Source organism: Orbicella franksi, chromosome 13 (assembly GCF_964199315.1).
Source record: "Orbicella franksi chromosome 13, jaOrbFran1.1, whole genome shotgun sequence".
NCBI lineage: Eukaryota > Metazoa > Cnidaria > Anthozoa > Scleractinia > Merulinidae > Orbicella > Orbicella franksi.
Window position 1 is genome coordinate 8990354 of NC_138157.1, and position 14547 is coordinate 9004900.

At 39.8% G+C, this 14547-nt stretch overlaps 1 pseudogene across 1 annotated transcript; it reads right to left on the reverse strand.

The window, feature by feature from the left end:
- Positions 1 to 1673: 1673 nt before the first annotated feature.
- Positions 1674 to 11950, reverse strand: LOC145465640 (thyroxine 5-deiodinase-like; annotated as a pseudogene). The gene is made up of 2 exons (XR_014041663.1): positions 9062 to 11950; positions 1674 to 3352 (listed from the first exon to the last, which is right to left on the reverse strand). The product of XR_014041663.1 is annotated as a thyroxine 5-deiodinase-like (transcript).
- Positions 11951 to 14547: the final 2597 nt, after the last annotated feature.

Sequence of the window (14547 nt, forward strand, 5' to 3'; positions counted from 1 at the left end):
ATCAATCCCGGGGCTTGTTTATATTAGGTCTCACAGAGAGGACCTTATAAAACATTTCCTAGTCGAAGTGTTATCACGATCGTGCACCATAAACAAACTGCTGATTGATATTCACTTTCAATTACAAGCTCAAACTCCGAATAAGACTGAAAACTCGACTATCCGTTTATAGTTTGTGAGAGGCGAAGTCCCTAGTCGATGGTCGTTAGGGCTTACGGCTAACATATCAGAGTCAATAGAAACTGACAACGTGCAGCCAATTTTTTAAGCATAGCACCCACAGTTGCTGTTCTATTAAACGTACAATGTCATGAAACAGATTTATCAGGCTGTTTTGGACAACACGTTTAACAAAAGAATTTAAAACACCTATCATAGAGACGTGTCGACAGCGGATACTAAGGCAAAAAAGAAATACACACCCTTTTCGCCCTGCTCGAACTTAGTTAACAATTCGCTTATAGAAAACAACGGTTCACGGTCTAACTGTCAAATTTAACCACGTGTAGAAGACTCATGAATAGAACGAGAAATTGTGTGATAACGAGTAAGACCAATGCATGGCACTCACCATATTCCTCAAATCCAGAATCTACCATGACAAATTCCAAATTAAACCGGACATACTTTTACACTGAGGTTCAGTCATGAGAGTTTCTCTTCAGTATAAATTAACCTTTACAACGTTTTCTTAATTTAGGCGAGTGGAAAAAGTGGAGAGGGGTGAGAGAGGAAGCCACATCAGCATTAGTTTGTTTTCGTGCAGATCCTCTCTCCTGGTCGAATTGGAATTTGGAGATGTTGGTTTTTGTGGAGGAAGGAAAACCGGAGTACGTACCCGTAGAAAGATCCTCGGAGCAAGGCGCGAACCAACAACAAACTCAACTCACATGTGGCATCGGGCCGGAATTGAACCCGGGCCACATTGGTGGGACGCGAGGGCTCTCATCCCTGCTTCCCATTCCTGCTCATTCTATTTGCTGTTTGTCATTGCTGTCGTTTCAAGCTGCTGCATAACTGCTAAGGCCCCGCCCACACGTATCCGGATATTTTTGAATCCGCAACTTTTTCTTTCCGGATACGGCTTCCATCCACACGCATCCAGCGAATTCGGCATGCAGCGAATCCGGATATTTTTGCTAGTGTGGACGGGGAAATTTTTGAATCCGGAAATAAAAAGTTGCGGATTCAAAAAATATCCGGATACGTGTCGACGGGGCCTAAATGTGAGTTGAACTTTACATTGTTGCTAATTTTGGCCTGCTGTTCTTATTTCTGATACACAGATTTTATTTTCGAAGTCATTTCAGTAAGGGGTAGCGTTATTACTCGACGTGACGACGTCGTTAACCGTTCCGGGACCGATATACCTTAATATAAGCCTTGAAACAATCGCCTAACTTTGGCCCTTTAGTCGAGTCTCCGCTAACGAACACCTTCCGTGAGTGAACACTTAGTAATAGTCCCTGCCACATACAAACATTGTATTATTTACCTCCAGCTTCTCTTAAGAGGACACATCATACTCGTTTGTCGAAGTTCTTTCGTAAAATTTACTTTACGATGTTTCTCTTCCAATTAATCAACAATTTATTGATAAATTCATTAATCATGGACATTTTCAGTCTGACCTAACTTTGTAATAACTTTGATAACAACTGAAAACGAGGCGGGGAAGGGCGTGGGTGAGTCTTAAGTCGAGATATTTCAATCTGAAGGTTAGGGAATACTACCATTTCATATTGAAGTTCAAACTATTTTGCAGTAAAATGCGGTAATAACAATAAAGAAGTTAGTCAAAATTCATTATTTAATAACTGTTTTTAATCTTAGTTCATTCACTGCTGCTATTTATAACTTTGAGTATTAATTTAAACTAGATCAAAGATCAAGTTGACCAACATCGGGCTAAGGAGCAATGCTTGAGCACTTTAGTTTCCAAGCCTTCATAATATCAACTCGACGTAGGTTTTCTAAACAAGACTGAGAGCTACCTCCATGGTTTAAATATATTCGATTTGCATAATATGTACGAATTATTCTGAGATTCATTTGAGGCGTTGCAACTAAAGGACAAATTATTATTTCTAGATTTGATTCGAGATTAACATTTTGGAGTTTTCCCCTTCCGATGAAAGCGGGTTAATATGGAGCCTGAATATGACTCCAGGCGGATTATCAACATAACTAGAAAAATTCCCTTTTCCGTATTTTGTGTTTTTTAAGATGCCACTTAAATCTTTTAAGCCACTACACGCGATAAACATTTTTAGTGAAGGGATGAATACTTTAAATATCTATTCCTCTGCACACCCGAGCTAAATACATTGTAATAGCGATCTAATCTTCGAAATACATTATTTTGGTTAAAACACCAAACTGATAATCTTTGTGTTCTTTCGAGAACAAACTCCGGGTGTTTATGATCGGAGTACGTTAAGGCCCTCTCACATAGAGAAATGAAAGTTTAGATCTTTGGAATATTTTAAGCTGTCAAAGGAAAAAGTGCCAGTTCAGGGCGAAATCGCGTCTTCTGGAGGTCTCCAGGCGCGCCAGATGCAACTCAATGCTTTACGATTGCGCGGCAAGTTTTGGAGTGCTTTCGGCCACTCGCGTCATATTTGTGGATGATTTGTAGAAGATCATGGTATAGTTATCAAAAGGAAATGGTTATGAAACTCGTTAAAATTATTTTTTGTTCGCTTATTTTGGCCTTCACCAAGCACAAAGCACAATAGTTGCTTACTTCTGTACAAGCAACAAACCAATAGTAACTCACTGGGATAGTGTCTGAGCCCAAAACAAAAACTTTTACAAGGTTGTAGACCTTCCAACATAAACCTTGTGATCTTTGTTTGCTCTTTTGAAGTTTGCCAGGCTTCATAATCATTCCTCTCTGTTAACTATGATAGTCTTGAATCAATTGCTTGGACGAATTAATTTTTTCCAGAACGTCACTCTTTTCTTGGACTGCCCGTCTTTTAAAGTATAATGGATGAATTTAATTGCGCCTAATTGGCATGAAAGACTTATTCAGTTCAGTTATTGCACTCAATATGAGCCATTGTTCAATTCATTCTTCTGGTACACAATGTAAAACCCGTCCGGAGTAGTTCTCCAACCAGACTCTGACTTCTTTGATGTTGTACGCGAAAGGCCCAGGCCCTCCCTGGTACACTATTCTATTGTCCCGGATGACATAGAGCCTTTCAGGGCTTGCGCCATACGCCAAGTTGGCGGCGTCCAGCATGCTGTCCACTGCTACGGGGCACGGTGGATTGTGGGACAGAAGTAGCTGAGCTGCCGCGCATCTGTCTGTTTGGGTTTGATGTTTGGGAATGTTATAATTGTTCTGAAAGAAAAAGCAAGGTGTGAAATTGCTGGAATTGCTGGTTTTCAGTGTCACGCAATTCAAAATAGATCAAAATAAAAATCAAAACCGGTCAATAGATAAAGTCCAGAATCTGGGAAATGAAAGAAGGTAAATATGCAAAGACTCTCGCCAAAATTCTGGTCACAGTAATTTGTCTCATGCGAGATATGCGAAGAAATTTTTTACCCAAATTTATGGAGATTTGTATGGAGACGCCATGCTGGTGCCCATCCGTATGGGCACCAACATGGCGGCCGGAAACCTACAGAAACATCTGTCACTGAGTTTTGCTACAAAAGCGTGAATTTATCCCTCGAGGAACTCTAAAACATTAAAATCATACTTTTTCTAAGACATGAACTGTTCAGATAGCCAAGTTCCCCGAAATAAGTAACTTTTTTAACCATCATGATAGCTCTCTGGGCCGTCATGTAAATGCCGTGTCACGCAAAAGCTTAGAAATTCAAACGTAGTGTATCACAAAACCAAGAAACCATTCGGAGCGAAAATTTGTTTGAGTATTAGTTTTCAGCTGCTCTTATACATCATTTAAGTAAAATCTCGGGAAGATCAATAGTTTTGTAGTTCGAATTTTGGTGACGTCATGTGAAAACCAGCTATACTATCTGAATCGTCTACAGACAAATTTAAGCACGGATCTGTCACACAAAGTTTAGCATCATACATACACTGAACACAGAAACCGATTTTTTTGTAATTAATTTTGGCGTTGTTCCGAAGCAATCAGTGAAGCCCAGTCCTCCTCGCAGCCGATATTTGGCTCGTCATGCAAAGGAGAATATTTACATTGATCGCTTTTTTTCCACAGGTGGTTAGAAAAAAATGTCTCTTGGCTTTGAGAACAAAAATTCTCAGGGTAAAGCTTCATTTATGGCCAGCTCCGTGAGTTGGTAAGATGCATCGAATCCAGCGCTGCGATTGGCTAACTGAGCAGGCAAGATGACACTATCTTGCCAGCTCGCAATTACCCGCTGTGTCCCGCACGAAAACAGGGTTCCTTTTCCATACAATTAATCCTTTATTGACCAAGCTTGTTCGGTCAAGATGGCTGGATACTGGCCTCATTCCTTTTAAACAACCCCAATAAGGAACTTAGTCAATATCCAGCCATCTTGACCTCACGCTTGGCCGATAACCCATATTTACAATTGAGAGCAGAAGCTTTTCTTCTGCGCAACGAGACTCAATCACGCATCGTGATAAAATAGAGCACACTCCATTTCTGGTTCAAAGTAGCCACGAATTAAGGTTAACCATTTGAAATAGCGAAAAGGCACGCCTATTTGAGATAATGAACGCTGAGTTCTGGGCCAGAGACCGACTGAACTTTGACGATGCCGACGACATTTTGGCGCTGCAGTACGCCATGTACGACTATGAAGCTAAATTGCCGCCAGAGACACCGAATTTTCTCATGACTGTCAGACTAACTATAAACTTGCTTCGAGAAGGAATCAATTTGTGAATAGGTAAAGATCATGTCTAAGTGGCAGTAAGGTTCTGTGTTGTTTTCAATTGCGAGACCGCACACCTTATTCTGTTCCCGTGGCAAACATGAGATGTTCGCAGTGCACTGTGGGCTTGGCAGATTGAGTAGCTTGGAAAAACATACTTCATCAACGCAATATTTTTTCAGAGTGGGAAAACGCCGAAGAAAACACGATATCTGCAAAAAATTCAAAAAATAAAACGTAATTTAGGTAAATTCCCTCGATCGTTTGAATTTGACAAATTTCCAAAACTGAAGTAGCCGGGTAAAATAAAGACAAAGCTTCGTGTCGACGCCAACTTAGGAACGACATAATTCGACGGAAGGGATTATAAGGCTGATATCGCTTGCATGTTAAGTCTTATAATATAATATGATATACTATACTATAATAGATTCTAGTGTGTATACGTAGTATATCTCTGTTATTTTAACTGCTAAAATCTTAAACGACGGCCTTCAGTAAGCGGTTTAACTGTTCTGTTTTTTTGTAAATTTTCTGTTGTATCGTGATGTTAGCCTTTTCTTGAAACAGTTATCGCCATTGACGCGCCTAGAACTTAACCAAATAAAAATTGTAAAACGTAAACGCCCGATGTTTGCCTAAGGTTTTCTTAAGCGATTTATATTCAGGTCGTCTCACTTTGAACAGAAGAAGGTACGTGAACTTCGCAAACTCGCGAGGGCGGTTAATTTTATCAGTCAACTTCAAATTGATAGATCATGATAAGTAACTAAAGCATCATCCACATTACGCGGGAGGAATTTGAGAACGGAGGTTTCACTCTGAAAACGGTTCAAATGTTTTCCGTATTACCAGAGGAATTTGAAAATGCAACAATCAGCGGCCATTTTGGATTTGTGTTTGAAGAAAATCACATGATTATCGTAACGCGTGACGTCATCGTTTTCGAGAAGCTCCGTTTTCAAAATGTTTTCCGTCAACACGAAAACGAAAAGCCGGGGTTTTCAAGTTCGAAGAGCGTTTTCGAAATGCTCCGTTTTCGTGACGGATTAGTTGTACGGAAGGCCAAACTCTAGAAATAAAGCTGCGTTTGCAAATTTCTCCGGCGTGGTGTGGACGCTGCCTAATTGTTTCACCTTGCAACTTTTAAGTTTTATCAAGAGAATATATCTCTTGGTTCTATCCACCTTCTCCGAACGAAATAGATTTCTGTTCTTAATTAGGCATGAAAACTCATCCCTCACTTGATGAAATACTACTAGGAGCTTGGATGGATAAATTTTCAGTGTGTGTATAATCTGATGTTGGCAACTCTAACGCTTGTTTCTGCCCGTCAATCTTTCTTTAATAGCTGATTCAGTAAAGAAATAGCATTCCTTGGTGCAACTCCCTATTTTGGTACGAATAATTCTTATTACTCTATGACAAAATGCGAGATAGACTGTCTCTTTTTCAAACTCTCTGGTCATGGAGAGAGAGAGACGGGATGGTGAGCGGGAAAGGAAATTGCAAAAGCAGCACGTATTATTGGAGTAAAGGAAAAGGTGTCATTGATGTACATATTAAGAAATTTACATCCCTTCCTCACGTTAGTGTTTTAAGAAAACCCTTGCTATGATGAAATGTGCGGCGCAACATCAGGAAGTTTTTACGTCTTCAGTAGTTGTAACAGTTTGAATAGTTAAGTGCTTCAGTTAATTTTTTTAAACCTATTTTTATCTTATGCATTTTTAACTTTGTCCGAAATCGTTTGAGTTTCAATATGTTATTGAACATCTTATTTTCTAAAGGACCACCCTATGGAAAACCATGTAATTACTTGACAAGCACTTCCTCTGAAAATATATATATTTTTTATCGTCAATATTGCGTTTGAACTCGGCAGTTCGAGCATTTCGAGCAGTTCGAGCAGTTCGACTTTGCTGATCCCCTTGTAGGTCGGAAAACGTTGTCTTACTCAAATGACAAAAGTACAGAAATTCTTGAAAATGCTTCTTTTTTTCTGTTTATTTTCTTTGATGATGGATATCTTGCAGATCAAGTACAGGCGAAAGAAATACATTGCATGCAACATCATTTTCTGTCTGAAAATCCAACTAGAGCGGTTTGAAATTATATTATGTCTTAGGATTAAAAGTCTGCTACTCTAGTTGCAGCCGATTGCGGCGATTTTTTCCCCTTAATTCCTTGTTTGTTTTTCTTTGTTTTGCTCTTACTTCTCGTCGCCGAAACTTAATAGTTTTTTTAATTTGCTAATAATCGGTGCCTTCGCTTTCTTTGAAGCTTATCCTGGGGTTCTCTGTTGTTTGGGATATAAACGGGAAAATAAAGATTATTTTATTATCGTCCAATTAGTACTGTACATTTTCTCCTGTTTTGATATACGAGAAAAAATTACTATCAATTGCTGTTTTGTTTCTTTTTCTTAATTTTCCTTTTGTGACCCGATTTTGTTTTATTGTTGCATGTTTACAATCATCGTCCTTTTAAAGCGCCTTCTGTTTTTGCAATGCTGTAGCGATTTATGGCCATGCAAATTCTTAAAGCTTCTTGCAGCACCTGTGTTAGAAGAGCAAGTATCTGAAATATATTTGGTGAAAAAAGGTAGTTTCTTGACTTAAGTGGCCCAACAACTGCACAGCTTCCAAAGAATCATCCAATTTTAAACTAATGGTCGAGTTTGAAAACGGATTGTATGTCAAATAAATGCAAATACCAAACGACCGTGATAGAATAAGAGAAATTATTTTACTTACAAAAGGCCACCCAAACAAGGCATCAAAATAGAGAAATTAACCCAAAAGAAAGTTGCAAACAAGATGCAAAAAGGAAATCTCAGAAAATGGAGGGGAGAAAGTCATCTCACCATCATGCAAAGTGATTTCAGCACAACAGACACAGAGAAAAAAAATCTGACTCTGAACTTTACTTTGGGCTAATGAAGCACATTAATCCCAATGAGTTAAACCGAGATAAGCAATTTACACCCACATAGATATGTCGAAATGCTAAAAAACGTGGGGGTTGCGGGCATAAATTCAATTTAACGTTATTAGATAAAGAACAAGGTCAGGCGAAATAGGGGACTTGTGTCGATGCTGTGAAAATGAAACAAGCTAAACATGGTTTTACAGACTCACAGGGACACATGCAGAGAGAGATTATCGTAACATGGGCGTGTTCGGATTTTTGTTTGTAAGGACAAAATCCACCTTCTGTCATATCAAGTTTATTTTATCATTCAGATTGTTATGAAATTCTTTTTGTTCTTTACTCTTCATGGTGGTCTAAGCGAAGACGTAACGAGCGTCATTCTCAAGTGAAATCGATAGTTAAATCGCAAACTGTACCGGAATAATTAAACGTTGAAATATGCTCTTCGATCGCGACAAAATGTTATCGATTTCTTTTAGTGAATGTTTGGATTGTAGGTAATTTCGTTTTCAAAGTGTTGGCCTTGAACTACACCTAATTAGGCAATCTTGTACGGATAAACGAACAAATGAAATCATGAAACGAGTATTAGATAGCCAATCAGAAACGAAAACGGAATTGTCTAAAAAGACTTTTTGAAGAGCGATAATTAGTTCAAAATCCTAACTGACGGTGAGTCGGGGACAATAAAGAAAATAGCGCCCTTCTTGACGTGAAATGGTTTGAGGTGGTTTAAATAACTAGATCGTATCGCCCCTTCGGAAGAAGATTTAGACGATGGAAAATACCTTTTCAAAATATTAGCATCTAAGAAATTTTAAGTCGCTCTAAGTAAGACCCAAGGAAAACATGCGTGTAAGACCAGAGCAAGCCAAGGAGGAACGTATATAAGTAAGAAATACGCTTGCCAGCGATTGGGTGCCTCGTAAAACTAATTTACATGCATGAGCAAAGTTAACATTTGATACAGAGATGCTAAAGCCGGCAAAGATTAATTTCAGTTGTCCGGCTTGTACTGGCAAAACTTTATAGCTATTCCTGTGGTGACAGGAACTTTTACGTTTCGTTTTAACGTAAGCAGAAACAGGAACAACAAATTAAGAGTGACGTTCTCCGGATGTCTTTATCGACGAATTTCGAAATTCAACTCGCATATGATTACGTCAGCTTTCTTGATGTCAAAAATGTGCACCAGATGGAAAATGTATCATTATGAATGTAAAACTTTTCTAACTTAATTGTGAGGAAAATTATTTGTAGCAAAACGAAATTAACTAACCTTAAATGCCCAGCCGTCTGAGGGATGTGCCTCCTCAATGTACACTATGACGAAATCTGCGATGTCGGCAAAATCGCGAACAATTTCGCCGAACTCGCGCAGTTTCGTCAAAAATGGTCGTCAGCTTGAGCTCCCAAAATTTATGACCAGGGGGCGTCCGCACTTTGACGTGTCCAGCAGACGAAAGCACTTCTTGCCATCCACGGAAAACAGAGGAGAGTTGTAAGCCTTGGCACCGAGTTTTGTCTTCTTGTTGATGTCCAAAAAAATGAATCTCCACAATCCTTTTAGCATTTGTCGCGTGAACATCGTGTCCCAATAATCATCTTGTGACATCTTCAGGCCGAGCATGCTATCGATTGCATTAGATATTAGACGCTTGAAAAAAGGAAACACCCTTAAAATCCATCCCAAGCAGAAGATCAAAACCAGTAGAGAATACAGCGTGAACGAGCACAGCTTCTGAAAGATGAAAATCATCTTTGCGCCGCGCACTCGACGCAATGAATGCGGGAGCTAAATGGATTTGTGACCTGTCGCTAGCAGCTTTTATATTTGTATTTATATCTTTCGAATTCAGGAAAAGGTCAACAACTTTCACTCACATGGCAGGTTGGAAAAACAACAGCGTTGACTTCGATTTCCGCAGAACAATGACATGAGTACATGACGCGTTTTGGATGACTTTGTGCCTCGACTTAATTAAGATTTCGTCCGAACGATGTAAAAATCAGCACAGGGAATTCAGGGACTTGATTTCTTCGGTGTGTCGACGTAGGGAGCTTAACGGTGTTTTGTTGCGAATAGGTATGTAAAGAAGCCGTGATGATCAGGTGGCGATTTGAAATCCCACAGATAAACACCACTGCTCGTGACATAATCCTCGCGAACTAAACACGTGACACCCAGAGGAAGCCTCCCTCAGACAGTAACCTGTTCCCGGCGACAACTTGACGAGAACACGCAGTTGTAGGAACAATAATTTTGCCCTGTTTTAGTACAAGATTTAATGATTACAGTGTTGATAGCTTGGTAACTGATGTGCGTGAGAATCCTAAGGGTTTGCAAATGAGATGGCTAGAAATGGGATAGTCAGGAGAGCGAGGTCATCGACAATTTTGGATTGAATTTCTGCCGAGAGTCGACCACAATTCAGCCAAAGAGTGTTTTGATTAGTTATCAGGACACAAGGCGAGCCAAAGAGGCTTGCAAAACGTTAAATACGTTGCATAAGATCATGAAATTCGTTCATTTTGCAGATCAGGTGTAGATAACAGAATTTCAGTTTTTGCACAGTCCCACCGTGAGCAATCTAAGACCCTTATCTCCGATCGGGCTGCAGTTTGCAATAATATGTCACCTTAATAAGAGCAGGTTCTTTTCTCAAAGAAATTCCGCCACCTATCTTTAGGATTAAGGAAGTAGATTGAAGTTTGCATATACGTTGCGTGCTAGGTATCAAAACAGCTTACCAAAACACGGCCTGCACGGAAAGGCATCGAATCTTCCAGATCGGACACAAGTCCGAGCAGTTTGCGCCTGCAGTAAACTTAGTAATTGGGTAACTTTGATGCGAAATGTTGGTAACACCTTATTATTCCGACCTTAGTAGCGTTTGAGCTACCAAACGGGTCTTTTATTTGATCTGAATCAACTTTAAACAATGTTCGTGCAAATGCGGCTGAATGGGTAAAGGTTGCGGTGCAGGTTACGGTAAACAACGATTAGGGAAATTGCTTTAGTTACGTTTTTAGGAAGCGTGGATGGGAATTCCCAATTCCACCTCCCAAAATTATTAAACTCAAATAGCTATGCGGCCTGTATTTTTATACGGTCGCAAAGATGGTAAATGAAGCCATAAAGAAAAACAAACAGTGAAAAAGTGCCTGAATCTGTGTGTGTGGCTGAAGACGCCGATGTTCTTGTAAACAAATCGAATGTCCCACTCAGGAGCGAAAAAGACGAAGACTGGTGTTTTGACTTGTCAAATGCTTCCTCCTTAAAATTCACGGGAATATGACAACGGGGGTCCCTCAAGCCAGCGTATTGCATAAACGTTTGTTGAAACGAAAAAGACATTCCTTCACGCAATAATTAATTTCACCTTCATGCCTGTAAAAAGTCGTGGTTTGTTGGAGAAGTTCGGATTTCTCACAACGGGAAACCGCGTGTAACCAAATTAGGCTGCATTGAATAGTGCGGTGGTCATTGGTTTTTTGGTCTATATTAGAAATTCTTTTGAGAAAAAAAAAAAAAACTTTGCATGAAAAAAATTGGGGTTGGGCATCGTGAATTTGTAAAAGATAAAGCCGAAATTGTCATTTTGTAAAGCAGGCCCGTCAAGGAAGTGCACCGCGCTTCAACTTGCATTCTAGTCCGTCCAATCAGTTGCACCGCGTGATAACAAGGTCATGAAATAGAACGACTCGACGAATGGTCTTGTGATGAACAAAGTTTTAAGGACACGGATTCACCACGCTTGTAACAGCGTGTCTTAAAGGGCATTAATGAAGTGTGGCCTATCGATATCATTTTAATAATGCAATTCAGCCTCTGTACCTTTTCAATTTTACACCAGATCGAACGGTCAAAGTTCGTTGCAAGGAGATCGGCATTAGAGACCTGATTATTTTCTCGGCACGAAATTCTTCGATATAACAGCAAGTGAACGCAGGAGTGTAATCTGGAGACTTCTGATGTTTCCTCTCTGCTTTCTGTTCTCTGTTAATTTGTTCATCTATCAAATCAAAACTTAGTGCTTTAAATTACTTCTGAAATCAACTTCCATGTGACAGAATCGCTTAATTACAATCGCGTGTTTTTCAACCACGCGCAATCGATGACCTTGCTCACGCCTCTAGCTTGTCTGGTTTTGTGTCCGTTTTCTTGCCCGCGTCTTTCCCGGAAAAGTTCGTTGCAATATGCACGGTCGAAGCATGTGTTTTTATGTAATTGCTGATAACTAATTAACCTTACACGATTGCGGTGCTTTTATTCTTGCCGAAATGAGTAACTACCGGTTTCCGTTTGGGAAAGTCAATTCCTAGCGAACATCGATTTCAAATTAATTACGGGAAGAGCGATACAGATGGTTTCATGCGCAAAAATGGAAGGGGAACTAGGAAAGGGGAAAAACTCAAGCAAAAAAGGAAATAAATCAAAGAAAATTGTCGAATTTTTTAAAGATTGCCGGCGGCCGTGGTTTAAGCAGCATTTGACAGAATATTTTAGTTTGTGACAGCAGTCTGCTTGGTTTTCATTACGACATAAGCACAAGCACAAACACAAGCATAACGGTAGTGAGGGCGCCCACAGCATAAGCATGAATTTAAGCACACCGTGGTGAGGACACCCAGGACATAAGCATAAGCGCAAGCACAAGCACAAGCAGAACAAAACATTTTTGTTCCCCCTGTGCTTGTGCTTGTGCTTATGTCAAGAGAGAGCACCCTCCAGCAAGCATAAGGATAAGTCCGCCATCTTGTTTTACTGTTTCGAGGAAGTATGGGATCGAAAAAACCGGCAATTATCCATTCTGCGCATGCCTACGTGCTACCGTTAAGCTTGTGCTTATGTCGAAGTCAAACCAGGCGTTACTCTTTGACGTCCAATTATCCACAAAATTCATTCAGCAACGCCCTCTCGCTATGATGTTTTTAAAACACTATCTGTACGTAAATAAATACTACGAAATGCATGAAACTATAGTCGAAGATTGCGGCTTTTACTTTATTCCTCTAGGGATCCACTTGAAAATTTTTCGGAGATGACTGAATGGTGGAAAATCTAGTGTCGAATATAGAAAAAAAGTCTGAGTGATGACGGGAACAAATCGACGATTTTGGCCGCTGTTGATTTGAGCCAAACATGCAACCGTTTTCAGATAAGGTAAAGAGGTCACTTGGTCGGAACCTGTTCGAAAACTAGATTTTGAGCTTATCAAAACTCATCAACCGAGCACCATTATTAAAACTTTGCGCTGGTTTCAAAGGAAAGTCGCAAAAGGGTCTTAAGTGTCCCCGCCCCCAGTTTGCGCCCTTCTCGTGCCCTGCTGCATAATAAAATGATATTACCACAAGCTTTATTGCACCCAGCGTTCTTCTGCAGTAAAAGTTATTGACATTTGCTGGGCTCATTTCGTCTTGGCTATAGTTAAACGGTTACTCTTCACATTACAAATGCTTGGCAAAGTGAGTGAGCGTACTATACAACGATTAACTTCCGGAATAGTTATAACTTGGTTTGTTATCGATATTTTGTGGTCTGTTAAGGGGAAACACATGGAAAACATTTCTCTTTAATTACATCACTCACCGAAAGTATGCAGTAAAAAAAAAACGCTAATGTCAGTAACCTCTAACAGCTTCAGGAGTTTAACAGTATCTTTATTCTGTGCGAATCAAAAAGAAGATTAATGACCTTATTATACATAGATAGCAAGGTTCATCGCATAGCATGAAGTTTTTGCATGTCTTTTATTTTTTGTGTGTCCAATGTTCAGATTCGGTGAACGTGAAAAAATCGCAAAAATTGGAAGAATTAAAATCTGCTAAAAATATATTCCCTGTTGCTTCCTTCTGTTGGTCTTAATTGGATTTCCAGTCTTTGAGATGAACGATGAAAAACGGTAAAAAAGCACTTGAGAATCTTAACCCGCTGGTTTGGTTTCTGTCGTCAGTAATGGAGGGGTCAGAGACTGGCGCACATTATATTATGAATGGTCGTGAAAGGAACCCTTTAAATATACCAGAATCTCTTCATTTCAATAGCGATATTGAGAGAATACTTCGAGCACTTGTAACAGTTCATGTAGTATTTCGTCCAGCTCTTACTGTCCTAAAAGGAACTAATATAACTTTACAGTGGGTCTGAGGAAACCACTATTGAGTAATTTTCAACAAATATTTGCGTTCCTGACAGTAACTTCAGGCCTCGTTGCCGCAACGCCGGAGGAATTTGAAAACGAAGATTTCACTCGGAAAACACATGAAGTGTTTTCCGTCCACACTACGTAGGAAGAATTTGTATTTGAGGAAAACTCGGGTAGGGAAATCGCACGATTATCGTAAGGTCATCGTTTTCGATAAGCTCCGTTTTCAAAATGTTTTCCTTCGCACTGTAAAACGCAAAGCCGCCGTTTTCAAATCCCCCCAGTTTGAAGAGCGTTTTCGAAAAGCTCTTTTTTTCCCTGACGGATTAGTGTGGACGGAAGGCCTAACCGTAGAAAGAAAGTTGCGTTTTCAAATTTCGCCTGTATAGTGTGGACGGGGCCTTAGCTTCGTAGGGTTAAAGGTAACGAATTGATAAAAGAGCACGTGAATCCAGAATGCAAGGAGTAGTCGAAAGAAATTAACACAGTTAAAAAGGTCTGTTGTAATGAATGCTAAATTGTTGTGACGGTCGGCAGCAGTCCGTAGTTGATGGCGCCCCCCGTATTCGCCGATTCCAATTGTTTTCGTAGTAGGTTTTCTTACATATTCTTGTCC